Source organism: Hemicordylus capensis, chromosome 2 (genome assembly GCF_027244095.1).
Source record: "Hemicordylus capensis ecotype Gifberg chromosome 2, rHemCap1.1.pri, whole genome shotgun sequence".
Taxonomy (NCBI): Eukaryota; Metazoa; Chordata; class Lepidosauria; order Squamata; family Cordylidae; genus Hemicordylus; species Hemicordylus capensis.
Genome location: NC_069658.1, coordinates 125,337,982 through 125,357,474, shown reverse-complemented (window position 1 = coordinate 125,357,474; position 19,493 = coordinate 125,337,982). Strand labels below are relative to the sequence as shown.

The 19,493-nt window shown below is 40.7% G+C and overlaps 1 long non-coding RNA gene across 1 annotated transcript in view; it reads left to right on the top strand.

The window, feature by feature from the left end:
- The first annotated feature begins 266 nt into the window (after positions 1-266).
- Positions 267-19,493, top strand: part of LOC128346459 (uncharacterized) — a 41,195-nt gene continuing 21,968 nt past the window's right edge. Inside the window, exon 1 of the long non-coding RNA XR_008316976.1 lies at positions 267-393. This is a non-coding gene — a long non-coding RNA (uncharacterized LOC128346459). The remainder of the gene's footprint in view (positions 394-19,493) is intronic.

Here is a 19,493-nt window from a genome sequence, read left to right as displayed (position 1 = left end):
CATGTCCACCACTGACATCATGGGCACTTTCTCTGCACAGCCTCAACGTTATCACATGAAGACACCAGTGTTCATCTGAACCGGCTGTATTTGAGTGCTGATCCTGTGGAAGAAGCAATGTCTAAGAAGACTGAAGAGGTGAGGGAAGGAAGCTCCTCCCTATCTCCATCCTGAGTGGCTGCCACAGCTGTCCATCAATCGAAGGAGGAAGCCCGGCAGCCAATTCCCCCTCCTCTCTAGAATCTCACAGACTGCAGAGAACATTCCTCTCACATAAGAGCACTGCTCTTGGTCATTTCGTGTTATTCTCACAACCTTATGAAGTTACTGTCCTGTGCAGTTTTAATTGGGGATGTTTCTCTGAGAAAGTTCTGCTTTGCTTTCCCCTGTAAGGTATGTGTGCTGTGTCTCTGATGAAGCATCAGCCAAGAATGATCGATTTATTTACACTTTATTTACAAGTACACACACCAAACTGTGCAGTTCTCTCTTTCTGGCAGTTTGATACTGCTCCTACTTCTTTTCAATCTCTCCCAGTCCTATTCTGTGTTGTCTCCCCGCACCCCCCCCCCCCCCCGCAACACACCAGGATGTTTCCCTCCTAAATGTAACATTATTTCTTAAAGTGGTACTACCCCAATATCACCACAGTAGGAGGGGTGTAGTTTGTCCCTCTTACATTTTGCAAGGGGTGAAGAAAGGTCCAGGCCTATGAGAAGTTTGTTTCCCTCACCATCAGCTGCCACCCATTTGTTCTCCTCACAGTCTTAAGGGAATGGAGGATATCTGTTTGCTTTGCATGTCTGAGTATGTGCATTAAAAATGATTGACATATGTGCTGCCTAATATAGGAGTATAGTGTATGGCTGAATATGGACATAGCACAGAACCGAGGGTGCAATGGACCCGCAGCTCCATGCCCCACCCCACTCCACATGCTCATCTGCCCAAATTCAGATGTAAACGCTGGCCTCTTCTCTGCAGTCTGTGAGATTGTAGAGAGGAGGGGCAACTGCTTGCCGGGCTTCCTCCTTTGATTGATGGACAGCTGTGGCAGCCAATCAGGATGGAGATAGGGAGGAGCTTCATTCTCTCAACTCTGGTCCCAGAAAAAGCTGCCTCCACTATCAAATTCGCATGTAAGAAAGGCAGCCTCAAACCAGAGGCCTGAGTAGTGAACCTCACTTCAAACTGAGAGTTCAAATAAGAGTTTGATGAGTGAACCTTCAGCTTGAGTTAGGGTCCGAACTGCAGTTTCCTTCACTCGGCCAGACATTCAGGTTTGGGGACCTCTGGCTGCTCTGCCTCTGGTTCCCCATTATGTCAAAATCCGGACTATGTGTGGGTATGCAAGAGCCCCCTTTCTACCTCTGCCTTGCATTGCACTTACGGAGAATGTTCATGGGTGCCCACATGTTGGTTTCACTATTCTGATTAGAATTGCACCATTCCTACTGCTTAGGCTCATCCTCAAAATGCAACCCATATGAGGAAGACTGCAATTCTGTTCATGCCTACCTGGGAGGAAGCCCCAAAGAACTTACTCCTGAGAATCACATACAGGATCAAGCTGGAAACTAAGGGCATTGACTAGACTGTGGGCCAGCCCTGCCAGGCTAAAGTTGGCAGGGATGGGCCAGTTAGCAGCAGTCTCAGCATGGCTGCCTAAGAAGCATCATGATGATGTTAGCAGCCCATTTCAAACAGTTTTGTAAAACAATTGTGTACAAAGCATACATTAGTGCCACTGAGAGCTAGATCAGGTAAGTTGGGAGCACTGGATTTTGGAGGATACTGTCTGGGGGAAATTGCAATAACGAAATGGCAGATATTACAAAGACAGCAGTGTACCCTACACTCTATCTATCTATCTATCTATCTATCTATCCATCTAATTCTCTTAGACATACCTGTTGCTAATCCTATGTGTGGCAGCTCTCACGAGAGTTCACAAGCAAGGGGAGGGGGAGAAGAAAATGATGGCAGGGAACATAAGGCCAGCGGGCAGGCCAGCAAATGGGCAGGCAGGCAGGTAGGTGGGGAGAGAAAAAAGCAGCGGCAGGGCAGAGAAAGCTAAAGCGGTGACAGCGGGGGGGGGAGAAAGTGAAAGCAGGGGGAGTGAAAGTGGTGGGGGAGAAAGCAAAAGCAGTAGGGAAAAAGAGATGGCTAAAGGGGTGGTGGGGGAGAACGCGAAAGCGGTGGTGGCAGAGGGGAGGAAGAGAAAGCAGCGGTGGCCGGGGTTAGGGAGAAAGCGAAAAAGAACATTGAAGTGGGGGGGGGGAGGGAAGAGGAGAGGAGAGGGCTGAGAGGGAGGACTAGAGGCTCAGATGCTCTGTGCTTGGGCCAGCTAGTTCCATTTAAAAACCTTCATACTACACATTTGAATTATCACTTACATTTATATCTTGCCATTCTACCAAGGAAGGGCAAGCTCACAACAATGTACATTATGGGACCCCTGCTTCTATCCTCACAACAACCTGTGAGGTAGGCTAGGCTGACAAACAGTAATTAGCCCACCATCCCTCATTGTGCACCATGGCTGGTGGGAGATTTGAACCCAGCTCTGCCTGATATTAATCCAGAACTCTAACCATGACACCACACTAGCACTCTCTTACACATAAATGTATCATTCTATTAAAATAACACTTTGTATAAGAATAGTTATTAATAGCCTTGTAATTACAAGCAATTATAGTTCAAGTATAAAGCTATAATATGGAAGTAATCATTTCCCCAAAGACAAGTACTGGGTAAGTAATAAAAACTATGATTACCAGTACAAAATTACCTTGAATACTTTATGTATATTCTTACCATAACTATTATACAAAGCTTTATAATTAAAAACGATAATTTTCCATACTTTATTCCAAATGCCTTTGTTCATTTGCTGGAACACAGCACAACAGATGATCAGGGATTCAAATACAGTATGTGGGCAAAACAATAAATTTTTCATGGTTTTTAGCTTAAACTGTGTGGAAAAATTGGCTTTTCTCAACATAATTGGAAAATCACTTTGCATGTAAAATGTACCAGCTAGGTAAACTGCCATAAACTACATTTAAAGTCAAAATGTGAGTGTCATCTTTTAGCATTACATTCTTTTCAGTACAGACACTATTCTGAAAGAAAGAAACATGCATCCAAACATCCAATACCAAAAAAAGCATTGAATATATAACAACTATTTCACTGGAATAAATTTAAGAGGAATGAAGGCAGGTGACTATGTGACTCCTCTGTTCATAAACTTAACAACATACATTTTCTATCAAGTTCATGTATCTTTTAATAAATTTCATTGTTCCATTGCAACAGCAGTAAGGCTGATAACATACAAATACACAAAGATAATAGCACTGTGCATCACATCAAACTGATAATCGGGTCCGAGGAGATACAGGCCCTATAGGAGCATGACGTTGTGTCCTTTTTCTGTTGCATTATAGGTCAGTATGAAGAAAGGAAATGCAGTGTTTTGAAATGCTGCCACTGTGGCTGCCAGAAGGGAGACAATTTTTTCAAAGAAACCAGCTTTTCTGTAAAGATAAGCCCCCACCCCCATCCTGATGCATAAAGTTGATAATAATTATCAGCTTGATGTGATCCTGACCATGCTCTGTATTGTTAGCATGATGTGTGAATGGCAAGGACCAGGATCAGCCCAATAATAGGGCCCATGCACAGCCCTAGAATATAATACCTTTGTATCCACAAAAATTAAGACATGAGGCACTGAAGTGGAAGAGATGGGCCACAACTTTATTAAACAATATGGCCAGTTAAAACCAACAACAATGGAATTGGATCTCCACCCCCACCCACTTTATAGAACAGGAACTAACAATAGCTGAGTCTCAGGTGCAAATTCCTACCCTACCTCATGTTGGGCGGATCTAGGGATCTGACTTGTGGCAGCACACATGAATTGTCTCCTTTGCTAAGCAGGGTCCACACTGGCTTGCATTTGAATGGGGGACTACATGTGAGTGGCCCTTAGGCATCGGGCCACTCTGGGAGAGAAGAAGGTTCCAAGTTCCCTCCCTGGTATCTCCAGATAGGACTGAGAGCAACTTTGGAGAAGCCGCTGCCAGTCTATGTAGACAGTACTGAACTAGATGGACCAATGGCCTGACTTGGTAGAAAGCAGCTTCCTATGTCCCCATGGGCAACTACACCCTGGCTCAAAGCAGCCTCACAGCCCTAAGGCTGATTGCTGCTCTTCACAGCTGACCCAACGAGGTCACAGCATCTGCAGGAAAAATAGTTTCCTCTCCCCACAAGCCTCACAATCTTTAGGTTGGCAATGCCCATATGAATAGAGAAGGCCCAGCCAAGATCCCCTGAGTGGTGAAACCTCTAATGAATGACTGAAACTCCTCTTTATGTCAAACACATATCTTTGTGTGCTCACCATTAAGCAGTCCTAGGCTTATTCAGACCTGCACAGTGCATACCAGTTGTGACCAGAGAAACAATCTATCTATGGAGAACTGTATTAAGTAAGGAAACAAGACACCCCTCCCTGAAGAACTTCACCATGCTCCTTCCCTGTGAAGGAACGAGGCCTAGACCTCCTACTTTTTTGTAAATAAACTCACATAAATGAATTATAAACTAAAGATTCTTAAATCTGCATTGTTGTACATAGGAATTCTGTGATTTCAAATCCCTATGCATGAAGAAGGTGCTGGGTCAAAGGTTCAGTTGTGTTTTTCTGTTTCACTTTTGGTTTTGGCAAATCTGTCAGTTCAGTTGGACTTTGGAGGGGAAAATGATTTTAAGTTATGGAGGGAATGTTTGTTGAGTTCTGATTGGCTGAACTGAATAACTGATGGGATGGAAGAAGTATATCTATTGGGGGTGTTTGAGAGGGATTCAGGAGTCTGAAGCTGTCTGCTGAAAGAAGTTCAGGGAACTGAGGAGTTGCGGTTGAGTTTTAGAGCTAAGTTCAGTTGAAGAGCTACTGGAGTGGAGCTGCTGGAGTCCAGTTGAGTCAGTCTGAGAGAGTCTGCAGAAGAAGAGCTGGCAAAAGTCTGCTGGAAGAAAAACTGGAGAAAGAAACCTGGGAGAGAACTGAGAACTGTGGTTATATCTGGTAGCTTCTTTAGCTTTTTATAATTTTCAGTTTTTGGCTTTTAAAATGACTTTTAATTTGAACCTCATGATTGTGGTTTTTAACTTGACTTTTAACTTGTTTGTCCAGTTTGGTTGCTTTTATTACTTTTATTGTGTCTTGTATCTATTTTATTGTTGTGAGCCACCCCGAGGAGTAGTGTACTGGAGGGGTGGGGTATAAATCTTATAAATAAATAAATTTTAAAACGCTAATTTGGCCACCATGTTCCTACTGAGTTGCCAAAAGACTTACCAGTCAAACTCCATACTGCTTTCCAGGGCGGGAGGGAGGGAGGGAGGGAGGGATGCCACTCAGGAGCCACTGTGGAGATCCCTCAACAAAGAAAGTATGGGATATGAATGGTATGAATAAGAAATGAATGTGGCAAAGCACTTCAGGAATTAGTGACAGACAGACAAACTTGCAGGCACATGAGACATTATAAAAGAAGAACCTTTAATGCTTGCTTGTTACAAATACGATTAGATGGCCAAGCATGCTAAATACCAGTATTTTGTACCATTCCTGTGTGTCTTTTATGAAACCCTATTGAACTTCTTTATGGGAACTAATACCTGACAAAAAGGCTCTCCATATTAGAGGGGAAGAAGAATCAAATAGAATAATCTCTCCACTCTGTTCTCTCATAAAAGATCATTTCCTTCTCCAATACTTCAATGTCACCAAAAGTCAATGTAGATTAATGAATCTGAGTGAGAGAAAATGCCTGTTGTGGGAAATATTTCTGCTATCGTGTTCTTTAGAAGCACTGATTAAAATGCATGACCTACATAACCTTCAGATTTTCTCTGTTTAAACATTGGTTCTCCAGGACAAGAAAAGAGAGAGAGAGAGAAAGGGGGAAAATTGCAAATTAAATCAGGGATAAGCACTGTCATGCTGGCGGAGACAAGTTCAATACAGATGATTTATCTACTTAGACAAATGAAATCAGTGTCAGTTCATCCTTCTGAAATGTTCTGATGTCTTTGCATAAAAAAAGGAGAAGAAAAAGAAGATGAAACTTTTGGGCAAATGAAATTTTGGTTTTGTTTAATTCCTCCCCAAGTTTTGTCAGTTTTAAAAAGGGCAGTTTGCTTAGGTCATTTAGCTGGCTAATCTCTCCCAAGAGCTTGGATGCTGCTCAGGCAGTGAGGCCTACATTTGAAAGAGATGCAAATTTCAAGTGCCAGGAAAAATTATCCAGCAATAGTATTATCAATGGCATGTTTAAAACCCTTTTGGTCATGACATGTAATTTCCTTATTTAAAACATCCAGCCAATCTGTTTATTCCCAAGCAGAAATACATGTGAACATGTTGCTGCCAAATATCCTGAAGATCTGTCAGAATTCTTATATCACTAAGAATTGCCTGGAACAATTCACCAAAATATGAAGTACATTTGAGCCTTTTTCCTTAGGTGAAACACCTGCATTTTTGTGGGAAGTTTTAAAAATGTAATTTCATCTTAACATAAGAACAGCCCTGCTAGATCAGGCCAAAGACCTCTCTAGTCCAACATCCTGTTGCACACAGTGGTCTACCAGATGCCTCTGGGAAGTCCACAGGCAAGAGGTGAGGGCATTTTATTGGGGTACACAGTGAGGTGACCAAATTTGCAGATGACACCAAACTATTTAGAGAAGTGAAATCCAATACAGGGGCCTAAGGCACCTTCCTTATGAGGCAAGGCTCCAACACCTAGGGCTATTTAGTTTAGAGAAAAGACGACTGCTGGGAGACATGATAGGGGTCTATAAAATTAATCATGGTGTGGAGAAAGTGGATAGAGAGAAAATTTTCTCCCTCTCACATAACACTAGAATTAGGGGTCATCCCATGAAATTGATTGGCAGGAAATTTAGGACCAACAAACGGAGGTACTTTTCACACAACACATAGGAATTTTCTTCCACAATACGTGATGACAGCCAATAACCTGGATGACTTTAAGAGGGGTTTGGATAACTTCATGGAGGAGAGGACTATCAGCGGCTACTAGTCTGGGCTATAGGCCACCTCTAGCATGCCCTCAACTCCCACCTGTAGATTTGCAGCGGCATCTGGTGGGCCACTGTGTGAAACAGAATGCTGGACTAGACTGGCCATGAGCCTGATCCAGCAAGACTGTCCTTATGCTTTTATTTATTACTTATTATTTATTACATTTCTAGACTGCCCCATCAAAAGTCTCTGGATATTTAGAGGCATCTTTAGTATTTAGAGGCATCTTTAGAGGGGGTAGAGGTGGCCTCTAGCCACTAGACTAGTAGCCATTGATAGATCTGACCTCTATGAATTTGTCTTAGTCCCTTTTACAGCTATCCAAGCTAGTGGCCATCACCACATCCCATGGCAGAGAATTCTATAGTTTAATTACGTGCTGTGTGAAAAAGTACTTCCTTGGTCCTAAATTTCCCTGCCTTCAGTTTCATGAGATGACCCTGGTTCTAGTGTTGTGAGAGATGGAGAAAAAATTGTCTCTTTCACTCTCTCTACTCCATGCATAATTTTATACATTTCTATCATGTCTCTATGTAGTCCCCTCTTTTCCAAACTACAAAGCCTCAGATGCTGTAGCCTTGCCTCATAAGAATTGTTATATTGTTATTTTTACATTTATATCCTGCTCTTCCTCCAAGGAGTCCAGAGCGGTGTACTACATACTTGAGTTTCTCTTTCACAACAACCCTGTGAAGTAGGTTAGGCTGAGAGAGAAGTGACTGGCCCAGAGTCACCCAGCTAGTTTCATGGCTGAATGGAGATTTGAACTCGGGTCTCCCCGGTCCTAGTCCAGCACTCTAACCGCTACACCACGCTGGCTCTAAGAAAGGTGCTCGGGGCCCCTGATCATCTTGGTTGCCCTCTTTAGCAACTTTTTCCAGTTATACAATATCCTTCTGTACATTGTATGACTGAATTCTTATCTGAATGTAGTACTAGTGGTTTTCTTGCTGTACATCTGATCAATGATTGTAATAAAGCTATTCATTCATTCATTCATTCATTCAATATCCTTAAGATATGGTGGTCATAACTGTATGCAGTATTCCAGATGTGGCTGCACCATAGATTTTTATAAGGGCATTATAATATTAGCATGTTTATTTTCAATCCCTTTCCTAATGATCCCAAGCATGGATTTTGCCTTTTTCACGGCTGCCACACACTGAGTAGACACTTTCAATGAGCTGTCCACCACGGCCCTAACAGTGTATATGTGAAGCTGGCAATGTGCATCACTTTACACTTACTTACACTGAACCATATTTGCCATTTTGTCACCCACTCATCCATTTTCTCGCCCACTCACTCCGTTTGGAGAGATCCTTTTGGAGTTCCTGACAATCTGTTTTGGATATCACTACCCTAAAGAGTTTAGTGTCATCTGCAAATTTGGCTGCTTCGCTCCTTACCCCAACTTCTTGATCATTTATGAACAAGTTGCAGAGCACTGGTCCCAGTACAGATCCCTGGGGACTCCACTACTTACTTCCCTCCATTGTGAAAATGGAGTCCATTCATTCCTACCCTTTTTTTCCTGACCTTCCACCAGTTACCAATCCACATGTGAATTTCACAGGAGATTCCACATTTCCCTGAGGTGTCACTGGATTTCATCTTAAACAAAATTCAAAATGATTTTGGAAGCTCCTCCATGCAAAATGTTCTGAAAAGATGAACACCTTTTCCTCAGTGAGTTTCACACATCAAAGTATCAGGTATGCAGGTCTTGATCTAATAAGTGGCTTAACCACCCAGATAAAGTGTTAACTAAACTAAATGAGAGGTAAATATCCCATAGTTTTAAGTGAACCACACTTAACAAACAAATGGGAATTAACCCCTACTATCACCTCGGGGTTCCCCTCTGCCCACCCCCATGTGGAAACTTGCGCTTCAACTCTAGTTCCTGTACTGAGACTTCTGGTTTAGATGCCAAAGAAGACTGTGTTTTTGTGAGCTCTGCTCTCCTTTGTTTTTATCATTTAGTTTACTTGGTTTACTCTGTTTTAATCTCTCCTCTTTTTTGGCTGATATCGTTGGACAGTTCGAGGTATATTTTGCTCATCGTGCAAACTTACTTATTTTTGTTTTGTTTTTTGGAATTTAAAAGTGATCGTGGGAGTTTTACTCTCACTGAGTAAGCCTACTTGTTTTTCTTTTTTGGAATTTGGATGTGATAGTGGGAGTTTCACTCAGTGATAAAACTCCCTTTTTTCCTTCTGCTGGAAGTTTCTTGGTTTGAGGGTTGTTGTTTTTTTAATTTTAATGGGGAAGAAATGCAACAGATCCAGTCCAGGAACTACTTCACCAAAGAAAAAAGCTTCTAAAAAGAAGCGTATTGACAATTTGTTAAAAGAATCTTTAAGTGAGAGATCTATTATTTCATCTACAAATAGATATTAAGTTCTACAGGTGGAAGAATCTACTATACCTGATTTACCCTCTGGAAGGAGTGGGTTGTAACGGAGCAGCCCTAGGGCTGATTATGATCTTAAATCTCCACTGATGAAGGACTGCCACTTCCAGCCCAAAGAGCTAAATCAGGCCTCTCAGCAACATTCCTCGCTAGATTATCTTGCTGATTATAGTCTCCTTACTGCCACTACTGTTACTTGTTTATTTCAGGAATTATCAACTGTTTCAAGTAAATTAGACCTTATTATGTCAGACTTTGATGCATTTATGCTTAAACAACTGGTAGTAGAAGAACATAAAGCAACTGAGAATTCTCAGATTGAAAATATATTGGATTTGGATAGAGAGAGTGAGCGGATCCCTCCTGAAGAGGGGAGGAAGAGTATTCCCCGAAGTTTAAACATGGCACAAACTTTGCAAAAATGTCAAATTGTGCTGTTGATTGCTTTTTCTGCAATAAACCATGGCAGATGGGGGTCTAAGAAAGCTATATCCTATTCTTTAAGTCAGCTTTTAAGATGTGTTTTTTTTAAAAAAGTGGATTTGGTTAACTGGCAGAGATTTCCCTATTCTAGATCAGGTCAAAGGATATTGCTGACTTTTGAGCAACCTACAATTCCTTTGACGTTGCATTAAATGAGGAGATTTCTGTCTTGTTTTGAAATTACTCCGATCCCTGTGTATAAGGAAGGTACTGTTCACCCACTGTTAGTTGGAGGATTTGGAAGAGGTAAAAGCACTACAGCTAAAACTAATCTTGGAACACAGACTGGAATTGCTTCAAAGGACTTGGTTCTAACACCTAAGCAGATTCAAGAGACTGATATGACACAGTCTGCTCAGATAATTTCAAAGATACAAGAGGATATTTTAAAGCAAACACCTTTTTAAAGCATGCCCCCTTGATAAAGGAGCCACAGGAGTTGGCTACTAGTCTAGAGGGATTGAAGGCATCTATGTCAAATATATATATGTGACAGCGAAGTCACTTAATATTTTGCTGCCAGAGAAAGAATCCCCTCATTTAGGCTTAAATGAAAAGCAGGAAGCACAGAAACAAGAATCTCTATTACCGGATGGCTTCACACGTATTGGCATCCAAAAGTTGGGAAACTCGGTAGGAAAGGATGGGAGCCATCCAGATGGTTTAACTCTCACTATCAGTTCCCTCAGACTCCCTGTTAAATAAGGACGATGTTGGTCTGGTTGGGAAATGTAAAACAGCAAAAGCCCCCAATGAATTAGGCCCTTTGGGAAATTTAACGAACTTGGATTTTACTCCCATGTGGCAGAGGAAGGAAGGGAAAGTGGTTGCTTGTTGGAGCGACCTTCTGAAGACAATTGAGTGGGATCCTAAGACAATTAGTGATACCTCTTCTGCAACACAAGAATCCTTAGTTGAATGGAGAGACAATTTTCAGGATGTTTATTCTCCATCTAAGTTGGTCAAAGATATAACTGTTTTGTCTGATTCCCCTTCTTCAGAGACTTATAATGAATATTTGCAGCCTCCGGATAGATCACCATCAGCCAACACCGATTGTAAGGGCTCCATTGTGGAAGCAGAGTTAGGCTCTAACCCACACAATTGACAGCTAAGGAATACAGGAAGGAAATTTAAGATACTTTCATATAACACCAGAGGAATGGGTGCTCCAATAAAATGAAGGAGGGGTCTTAAAGTGATGCTTAAAGAGAACCCTACAGTTACAACTTTACAGGAAATGCATGGTTGGGGACTGGATAAAAAGGATGGGTTTAGACAAAAGTTTAGGGCCCCTGGTACATCTAAGGCTATGGGTGTGTGTGTGTTGCAATTATACTCGCTAAATCTTTTGATCTTCATCAGGTAAAAGTTAAGAAAGACTCAAAGGGACGATATATTTTTTTATCAAAGGCAATCATAATGATACAACCTATACTATAGTATCTCTTTATTGTCCTAATAAAAAACATCAGTTCTTAGTTAAAACATTCTCCAGATTGGAAAAATTTAGTGAAGGTAATGTAATAGTTGGTGGCGACTTTAATCGGGTTGCTGATCATGGGCTAGACAGAAGTTCAGTAGGAGGGCCTTTATGTAAACAGTTCAATTTAGGTAAATTATTTAGATAATTCTCACTTATAGATGTCTGGAGGGAAGTTAATCCATCTGTTAGGAATTATACTTATTATTCACCTATGTTTAAATCCTATTCAAGGATCGATTATATTTTAATTTCTGATTTGTTAAAGTCAGTTATTACAGCAGATATTGGGTCAATCTATTTATCAGATCATGTTGCCTCTCTCCAGATTTCGAACAGTCATTTATATTCGCCAATTTGGCGGTTTAACCCTGTGTTATTGGACAAACCGTATAGTTATGAGAAGCTTTATAATGTGTTGTTGGATTATTTTGAACAAAATGAGAATGAAAATACGTCTAAAGCAATTATTTGGGATGCAATGAAAGCTACATTAAGGGGTGAATGTATTAGAGAATTTTTAAATTCTAAAAGGAAAAATGCTGAACAACTTAATATTCTTAGTACCACAATAAGAGAATTGGAGACAACCCATAAAGCCACTGGCTCTAGTAAAATTTATAGGAAACTTCTACAGAAGGAAAGTGCTGGAGCCTTTAGAATGCCAGAAAGTTGCCTCAGCAATGGCCCATACTAACCAGAAGTTTTATGAATTTGGTGATAAAAGTTCTAAGCTATTGACGAATAGGTTAAAAGGAAAGACAAAATGAAATCTGATACACTCTATTAATGATGCTATTGGCACGAAAGTTACTGACTCCACCAAGATTTGTGACACATTTGTAAAAATTTTTCCTAATCTATATTCAGATGCTTCCGATACCGGCAGTATGGAACTATACTTAAACAACATAGGAATGTCCGCTTTATGTGCTAATCATAGTATGGTTTTAAATGCACCTTTTACAATAGAAGAGTTGCAAGAGGTTATTAAAGGGTTAAAATCTCAGAAATCTCCTGGCCCTGATGGCTTTACAGCCTTAATATATAAGAGGTTTGGGGATATTTTGATTCCTCGACTTGTGACTCTTTTTAATTTTATTTTAGATGGTCATTCTGCCCCTGAGTTGTGGCAATTTTCCAGACTAGTAATGATTCTGAAAGCTAATAAGGATAAAGAACTTGTAGAATCTTATAGACCCATTGCTTTACTTAACCAAGACTTTAAGATATTTACAGCCTGTTTGACAAAAAGGTTGAATGAATTTATAGCTCAATATATAAACCATGATCAGACTGTCTTTATCAAGGGACATCAGATTGCAGACCTTATACATCGTATTTTAAACTGTATGTATTACTGTAGCGGGGAGAAGTCTCCGCTGGCTATTCTTACTTTAAATATCTTTAAAGCCTTTGACCGTCTACAATAGACTTACTTAATTAAATTAGTTGAGAAATTACAAATGGGCACAGGATTTGTCAACAGTATCAAACAACTTTATCGTAAATCTTCCGCAATAATTCGCATGCATTCTTGCGATTCTAAACCCTTTAGCATATTAAGACGCACAAAACAAGGTTGTCCCCTTTCCCCTTTATTATTTATACTCTCTATTGAGCCTTTGGCTCAAGCCATCAGACATAACTCGATAATTAAGGGCCTTATTATAAAAGATGCAGAGCATAACATTAATCTATATGCAGATGATATCACATTAATTTTGATGGACGCTTTGAAGTCTATCTTTGCCATACAGGAAGAATTGGAAAGATTTGAACAAATTGCTGGTTTGAAAATAAATTTGACTAAGTCAGAGCTTTTGTGTTCCAGAATGAGTTCTAAATCTCAAGATTGTTTGGCAAAATCCTTAGGGGTTTCTAAAGTTTCTAAAATTATTCGATATTTAGAGGTATTTATATCAGCTCGAAAGATTGAATTATTCTCCAGTTATCAGTCAAATAAAAAGGAAAATTAGGAAATGGGAAGGTGTTTGTCTTTGATGGGTCAGATAGCTGCCACAAAGATGCATTTACTTCCAAGATTATTATTTCTATTTCAGGTGCTGCCAATTAAACTTTCAAAATCTACTATAGGTAGATGGCAAAAGATTTTAAACCTTTTTTTTTTTGCCGGAAAAGATCTAGATTTTGTAACAATGCATTATATAGGAAAGTACAACGAAATTCCAAATTTAATGGCCCGCAATGAAGCCTCGCATCTTATGGATATTCTGTGGTTAATAGTAGACCCAGAAGCTTAATACTGGGTGGAGGTTCCTGAGGAACATCTTGGTAATATTAACAACTTACTATTGATATTTGAATTTATTAAGAGTTCTAAATCTGTTATAATTCTGTTTTTAAGAACCACTTTTAAGATCGGGGGGAAATGGCATAAAATCCCCCCCCCCCATATTCCCCCTTGTTATCCATTTGTAATCATCCTAAATTTCCAGCTTTAGACTCACTCTCTCAATTACTTGGTGTCTTTGGAGGTGTTGCAAATAGATTAAAGGATTTTTATTATTTGGATAAGCCAATTGATTTAGAACCAATTCGGGAGAAGTTTATGAATAAGCATTACTCTTGGTTAAATTTTCTTCCGTTTCAGTCCTTTATTTTACATCCTGATATAGTTAAGCAGGCTAATAGGAATTTGACTATGTTTGAGGAATTAATATTAAAGGCTTCAGAAGTTTCTAAGGGATTTATTTCTAGATTATATGAGATTCTAATAATGCAAACATCTGATCCATTAATTGGCCTTAAGTTGGCCTGGGAAAATGATCTACAGCAAACTATTAGCAACTCACAATGGAATGGAATACTGAAATGGAAGCCGATGTTTTCTGCCTCTTCCTGAATTAGAGAGAATTTTGTTAAGATCTTTCACAGGTGGTATTTGGCCCCTTCTAGATTATCCCACATTAATAAGAGTTTGTCCCCATTATGCTGGAACAGCTGTGGAAATTGGGGAATATACTTCCATCTATGGTGGTCTTGTTCCAGTATTTTCTGCTTTTGGACAGAGGTATTTTTAGAAATAGGTAAAATTACACAACAGAGGTTAGATATGAGACCAGAGTTGGCTCTATTAAATGTATTTTTGGGAGCTAATTTGGCATTATTGTCTAAGGATCTTATAGTTTTCATGTTAACTGTGGCTAGATTATCCATTGCACAATATTGGAAGTATAAAACCATGTCTCTGACATCTTGGTATCAGTCTATGTGGCATATTGCCATATCTGAAAAATTGACCCATATTATTCGTCTTCGAGTGGGTCACGCTAATTCTAATGATTTTTTCACGATATGGTCAGATTTTATTCTGTTCACAAATGAAGATAAGTTTAGTCATTCTCTTCCATTTAATTATTTACATATCTGGAAGGATGGTTAATGGATGTCATTATGTATCAGTTTTACTATTCATGTTTATGTATTGTCTTATTAAATAAATTAAAAATTTTTTAAAAACCCAACAACTCTAGGTCCTGTACTTCATCTCCAGATGGGTTGTTGCTGAATGCCTTCTGTAAAGAACAGTGCCTTTAGGAGATCCAGATAAGGGTTTGTAACAAGGGACACTCACTTACATCTTAACTACTACAGTAGGCACAGAATGTGAGTCCCATCCTCACTGCAGAGAACTTATTTATTTGTGCATAGCACAACATACAGTGAGGAGATGAGTTATTCACCCTCTGCCTTTCATAAATACTTATCTGAGGGTTGTGCAGCCCATGGTACATAACCTGTATGAACTGCCCAAACTTGGGAAAGGGGTAGGGATGTCAAAACAGGTTCAACAATTCAAGGTTGAACCGAACCACCACCTGTTCAGTCTGACCCTGGATCGAATCCCCTTCCCAGTCCATTCGGGGGGGTTGGTAATTTTTTAAATTAATTATTTTTAACTTACCCCCTCCAGGGGTGTTCTCCAAGGTGACGGGGTGTGTGTGTCCGTGGAGGTTCCTCCTCCCCACCCCCAGCATGTCCAAAATTGGCTCGTTTGACCATTCTTAGACCTGTTCAGGCCTTTGCCCCCAGCACAGTGGCCATTTGAGGCTGCCGTGCCTGCGCAATGGGCCTGTGTATGGCCTGTGCAGGGGGGAAAGGCCTAAATGTGCCAAAGAATGGCCGGATGGGATGGTTTTGGATAGAGGAAAGCCAGCAGGGGGAGGGAGAACCTCCATGGACCAACCCCCCCCCCACTGCCTCGGAGAACACCCCTGGAGAAGCTAAGGTTTTTTAAAATTAATTTTTAAAAAAACATTTGTGAAACAACCCCCCGCCACACACACACTAAATGGAATGGGAGAAGGTTCGAGGGGGTGCCGGACCAAACTGGCCCGATCCAGGTCTGGCTTGGACTCAAACCAAACCGGACCAGCTGGTTCTGTGCACAACCCTAGCTAGGGGAAATGCAATGCTGATTGAGTGCTATATAACAGGAACTCAACTACAGGCTGACTTGCAATTCCATCCTTGGAACCCAGGAAAACAAGGCAAAGGGTTAAATTAGATTACATTTTATTTACTTCTAATTCATAAGCCATTCACACCAGCCATAAACAAGCAGCCATCATGAAAAAAGGCCCTGGTGCATAACAACTATTTTCCTAGCTGCAAAATTAGAAAAGACATTACTCGATTGAAAATTCACTGTTTATAAACTATGATGCATCTTTCAGCAGTCTGTGAGTCTTTGAATAGGCTAAATTTACAGTCCTTAACCTTGCCCAGCTAAGGAACAACGTGGGTTAGTTTCTATAGCAAGTCTGGAGAAAGGTGCAAAGAATGCAAGGATATACCTACATGGCTATGCAAAACTGCTTATGTAACCAGAGGTTGCATATGTAACTATGCCAGCAAATTTGGAGAACAACACAGTGGCCAACAGATTGGAAGAGGTCAGTCTACATACCCATACCAAAGAAAGGAGACCTAACAGATTGCACAAACCATCACACAATATCCTTAATTTCACATGCTAGCAAAATAATGCTCAGGATCATCCAACGCAGATTAGAGCCCTACGCAGGAAGGGAAATGCTGGATATTCAAGCTGGTTTCAGAAAAGGCTGAGGAACAAGAGACATCATTGCTGATGCATGCTGGATAATTGAGAAAGCCAAAGAATACCAAAAAGAAGTCAATATGTGCTTTATTGACTACCAAAAAACCCTTGATTGCATCAACCATGTCACGTTGTGGAATATTCTTAGGAAAATGGGCATCTCAGAACATCTCATTGTTCTCATGAGAAACCTAAACACAGGACAGGAAGCCACAGTCCAGACGGAACATGGTGAAACAGAGTGGTTCCAGGTTGGCAAAGGAGTAAGACAAGGCTGTATACTTTCTCCCTCTTTATTCAATTTATATGCCGAACATATACTGAGAGAAGCTGGATTGGAAGAAGATTTTAAAGGTTTTAAAGTTGGAGGAAGAAACATCAATAACCTGAGCTATGCTGATGACCACTCTGATAGGTGAGAATGCAGATGATCTACAAGCTCTAGTAATGAAAGTCAAGGAGCACAGTGAAAAAATGGGACTATGACTAAATGTCAAAAAGACTAAACTAATGACAATGGATACAGCAACTGGTCTCAGAATTGACAATGAAGACATTGAAGTGTTGGATAGCGTCTGCCTTTTAGGATCAACCGTCAACAGTAAAGGATCCAGCAGTCCAGGAATACGCCACAGACTAGCACTTGGTAGGGTTGCAATGAAAGCCTTGGAAATAGTGGTGTGTATGGAGGCGCGGTCCGGCACTGAGCGTGTGACATATGTGGCTGAATTGCATTGAATTTTCACTCGAGGCGGTGACAGGCGTGCGTGCACTGCGACGGGCGCATGCGTGCTGCTATTTACACTACTTCCTGGCAATGGCGGGGGCAGGGCAGCAGGGAGGAACGCTGCCACCCCCAAAACATCACTTCTAAATACAGCGCCGGTGGGGGAAGAGCGGCGGGAGGGGTAAGTACTACCCCCCTGCCCTTAAAGTTCGACCCCCCCTCAGTGCCGGACCGGCCCGGTTCCGAACCAGTTCGGAGGCCTCCAACATGGCCTCCGGACTAGTTCGTGCACATCCCTACTTGGAAAGCATATTTAGATGCCATGACGTCTCTGCACCTACAAAGATTAGAATTGTTCAGACAATAGTTTTTCTTTTGACACTCTATGGATGCGAAAGCTGAATAAGCAAGACAGAAAAAAGCACTGACGCTTTTAAACTTTGGTGCTGGATAAGACTTTTGAGGATACCATGGACAGCCAGGAAAACAAACACAGAAATGGATCATAGAACAAATCAATCCAGAATTTTCATTCGAGGCGCAAATGACTGGGCTCAATTTGTTCTACTTTGGACACTTTATGCGAAGCTCCAGCTCCCTTGAGAAGTCCATAATACTGGGAAAAGTTGAGAAGAAGAGGACACCCAGCAGCAAGGTGGATGGACTCGATTACAACAGCATTGAATGCACCTCTGAGAGACCTTAAAGGCCAAGTTGAAGACAGATCATCCTGGGGAGAATCTATCTACGTGGTCGCTAAGAGTTGGCACCGACTTGATGGCACTTAATCAAACCACCAACCGGAGAATATGAACATACAAAGTTGCCTTATACCGAGTCAGACCATTGGTCCATCTAGTTCAGTTTTGTCTATGCTGAATGGCAGTGGCTTCTTCAGGGTTCCAGGCAGGAGTCTTTCTCAGCTCTGCCTAGAGATGCTGCCAGGGATGGAACGTGGGATCTTCTGCATGCAAAGCAGATGCTCATCCACTGAACTATGGCCCCGTCCGCAAGGGCGGCATACATGGGTCTCCCATCCAGGCACTGAGCACACCAGGACCTGCTTAGCATTTGCGAGGTTGCTGTATTGTGTGCCCTTAAACAATGCTCTGGGATGTTTTTTAAAAATATATATATTTGGAGGAGCTGCAGTTTTTAAAGCTCCAGGGTCCAATCAGGTCACTCCAAGTGTGCATACAGTATATATGCACTTTCTACAAGTGTCGTACAGTGCATATAACTAATGACAAAAAATAATCAGACTTCTGTTCTCACTGAACTTTAAACCAGGATTTAGTAAAGTTGCCCTGGAGAATTTTGCCTGCTGAAGAATTTTGCATAGCATGTGTTTTTCCTCTTCATTTGCTTACCATACACTTGATGACTGGCAGCTGAAGGTGTGACCTGACTCTACTGAAACAGATTGTGCTTGAGATTATTGGAAACAAAATGAAAACTGTGGTATTTTATGGTACATTGACAAATGTAAGTCATAACTTGATGCTCACTTGATGAAATATGATCAGGCATGTGAAAACCATGTATGATAAAAGGAACACAGGATTCAAATTATGAATGCCAGATGGGGTTTAATGTCATCATAACATGAATGGCAAAATTACTCCCATTGCTCTTCAGAAACAGTTATCTATAGTCAGAAAAATGCTTAAATGACATTATTTATTTATTTATTGAATTTATATTCCGCCTAGTATAAAGATCTCAAGGCGGTGTACAGAATTAAAACATAAAATATAATCTAAAACATTTAAAATTAATCAAAAGATAAAAATCATAATAGATAAAAACACACTGAAATTTAAAAGTTAAGTCTCAGTTGAAGGCCTGGGAAAATAGGTACGTCTTCAGGGTCCTCCTAAAAACAAACAGAGAAGGAGATGCCCTTATTTCAGCAGAGAATGCTGAAATAATGCTCTCTGTCTTCCCAATTTAGTAGATTTGGGTACTGACATTTGTATTTAGATAATATGCCTACAAGTACTGTGTGTGTCTGTATACATACACACCCTATATGTAGGTTTTTTCTTTAACTGAACCACACCTAGTGCATTTGAGGCTCTTTTAATAATCATAAATAACACTATCAGTATGTTGTTCCTTAGCAGTGTACAAAGTGCCGTTGAGAATTTAAGTTGCTGC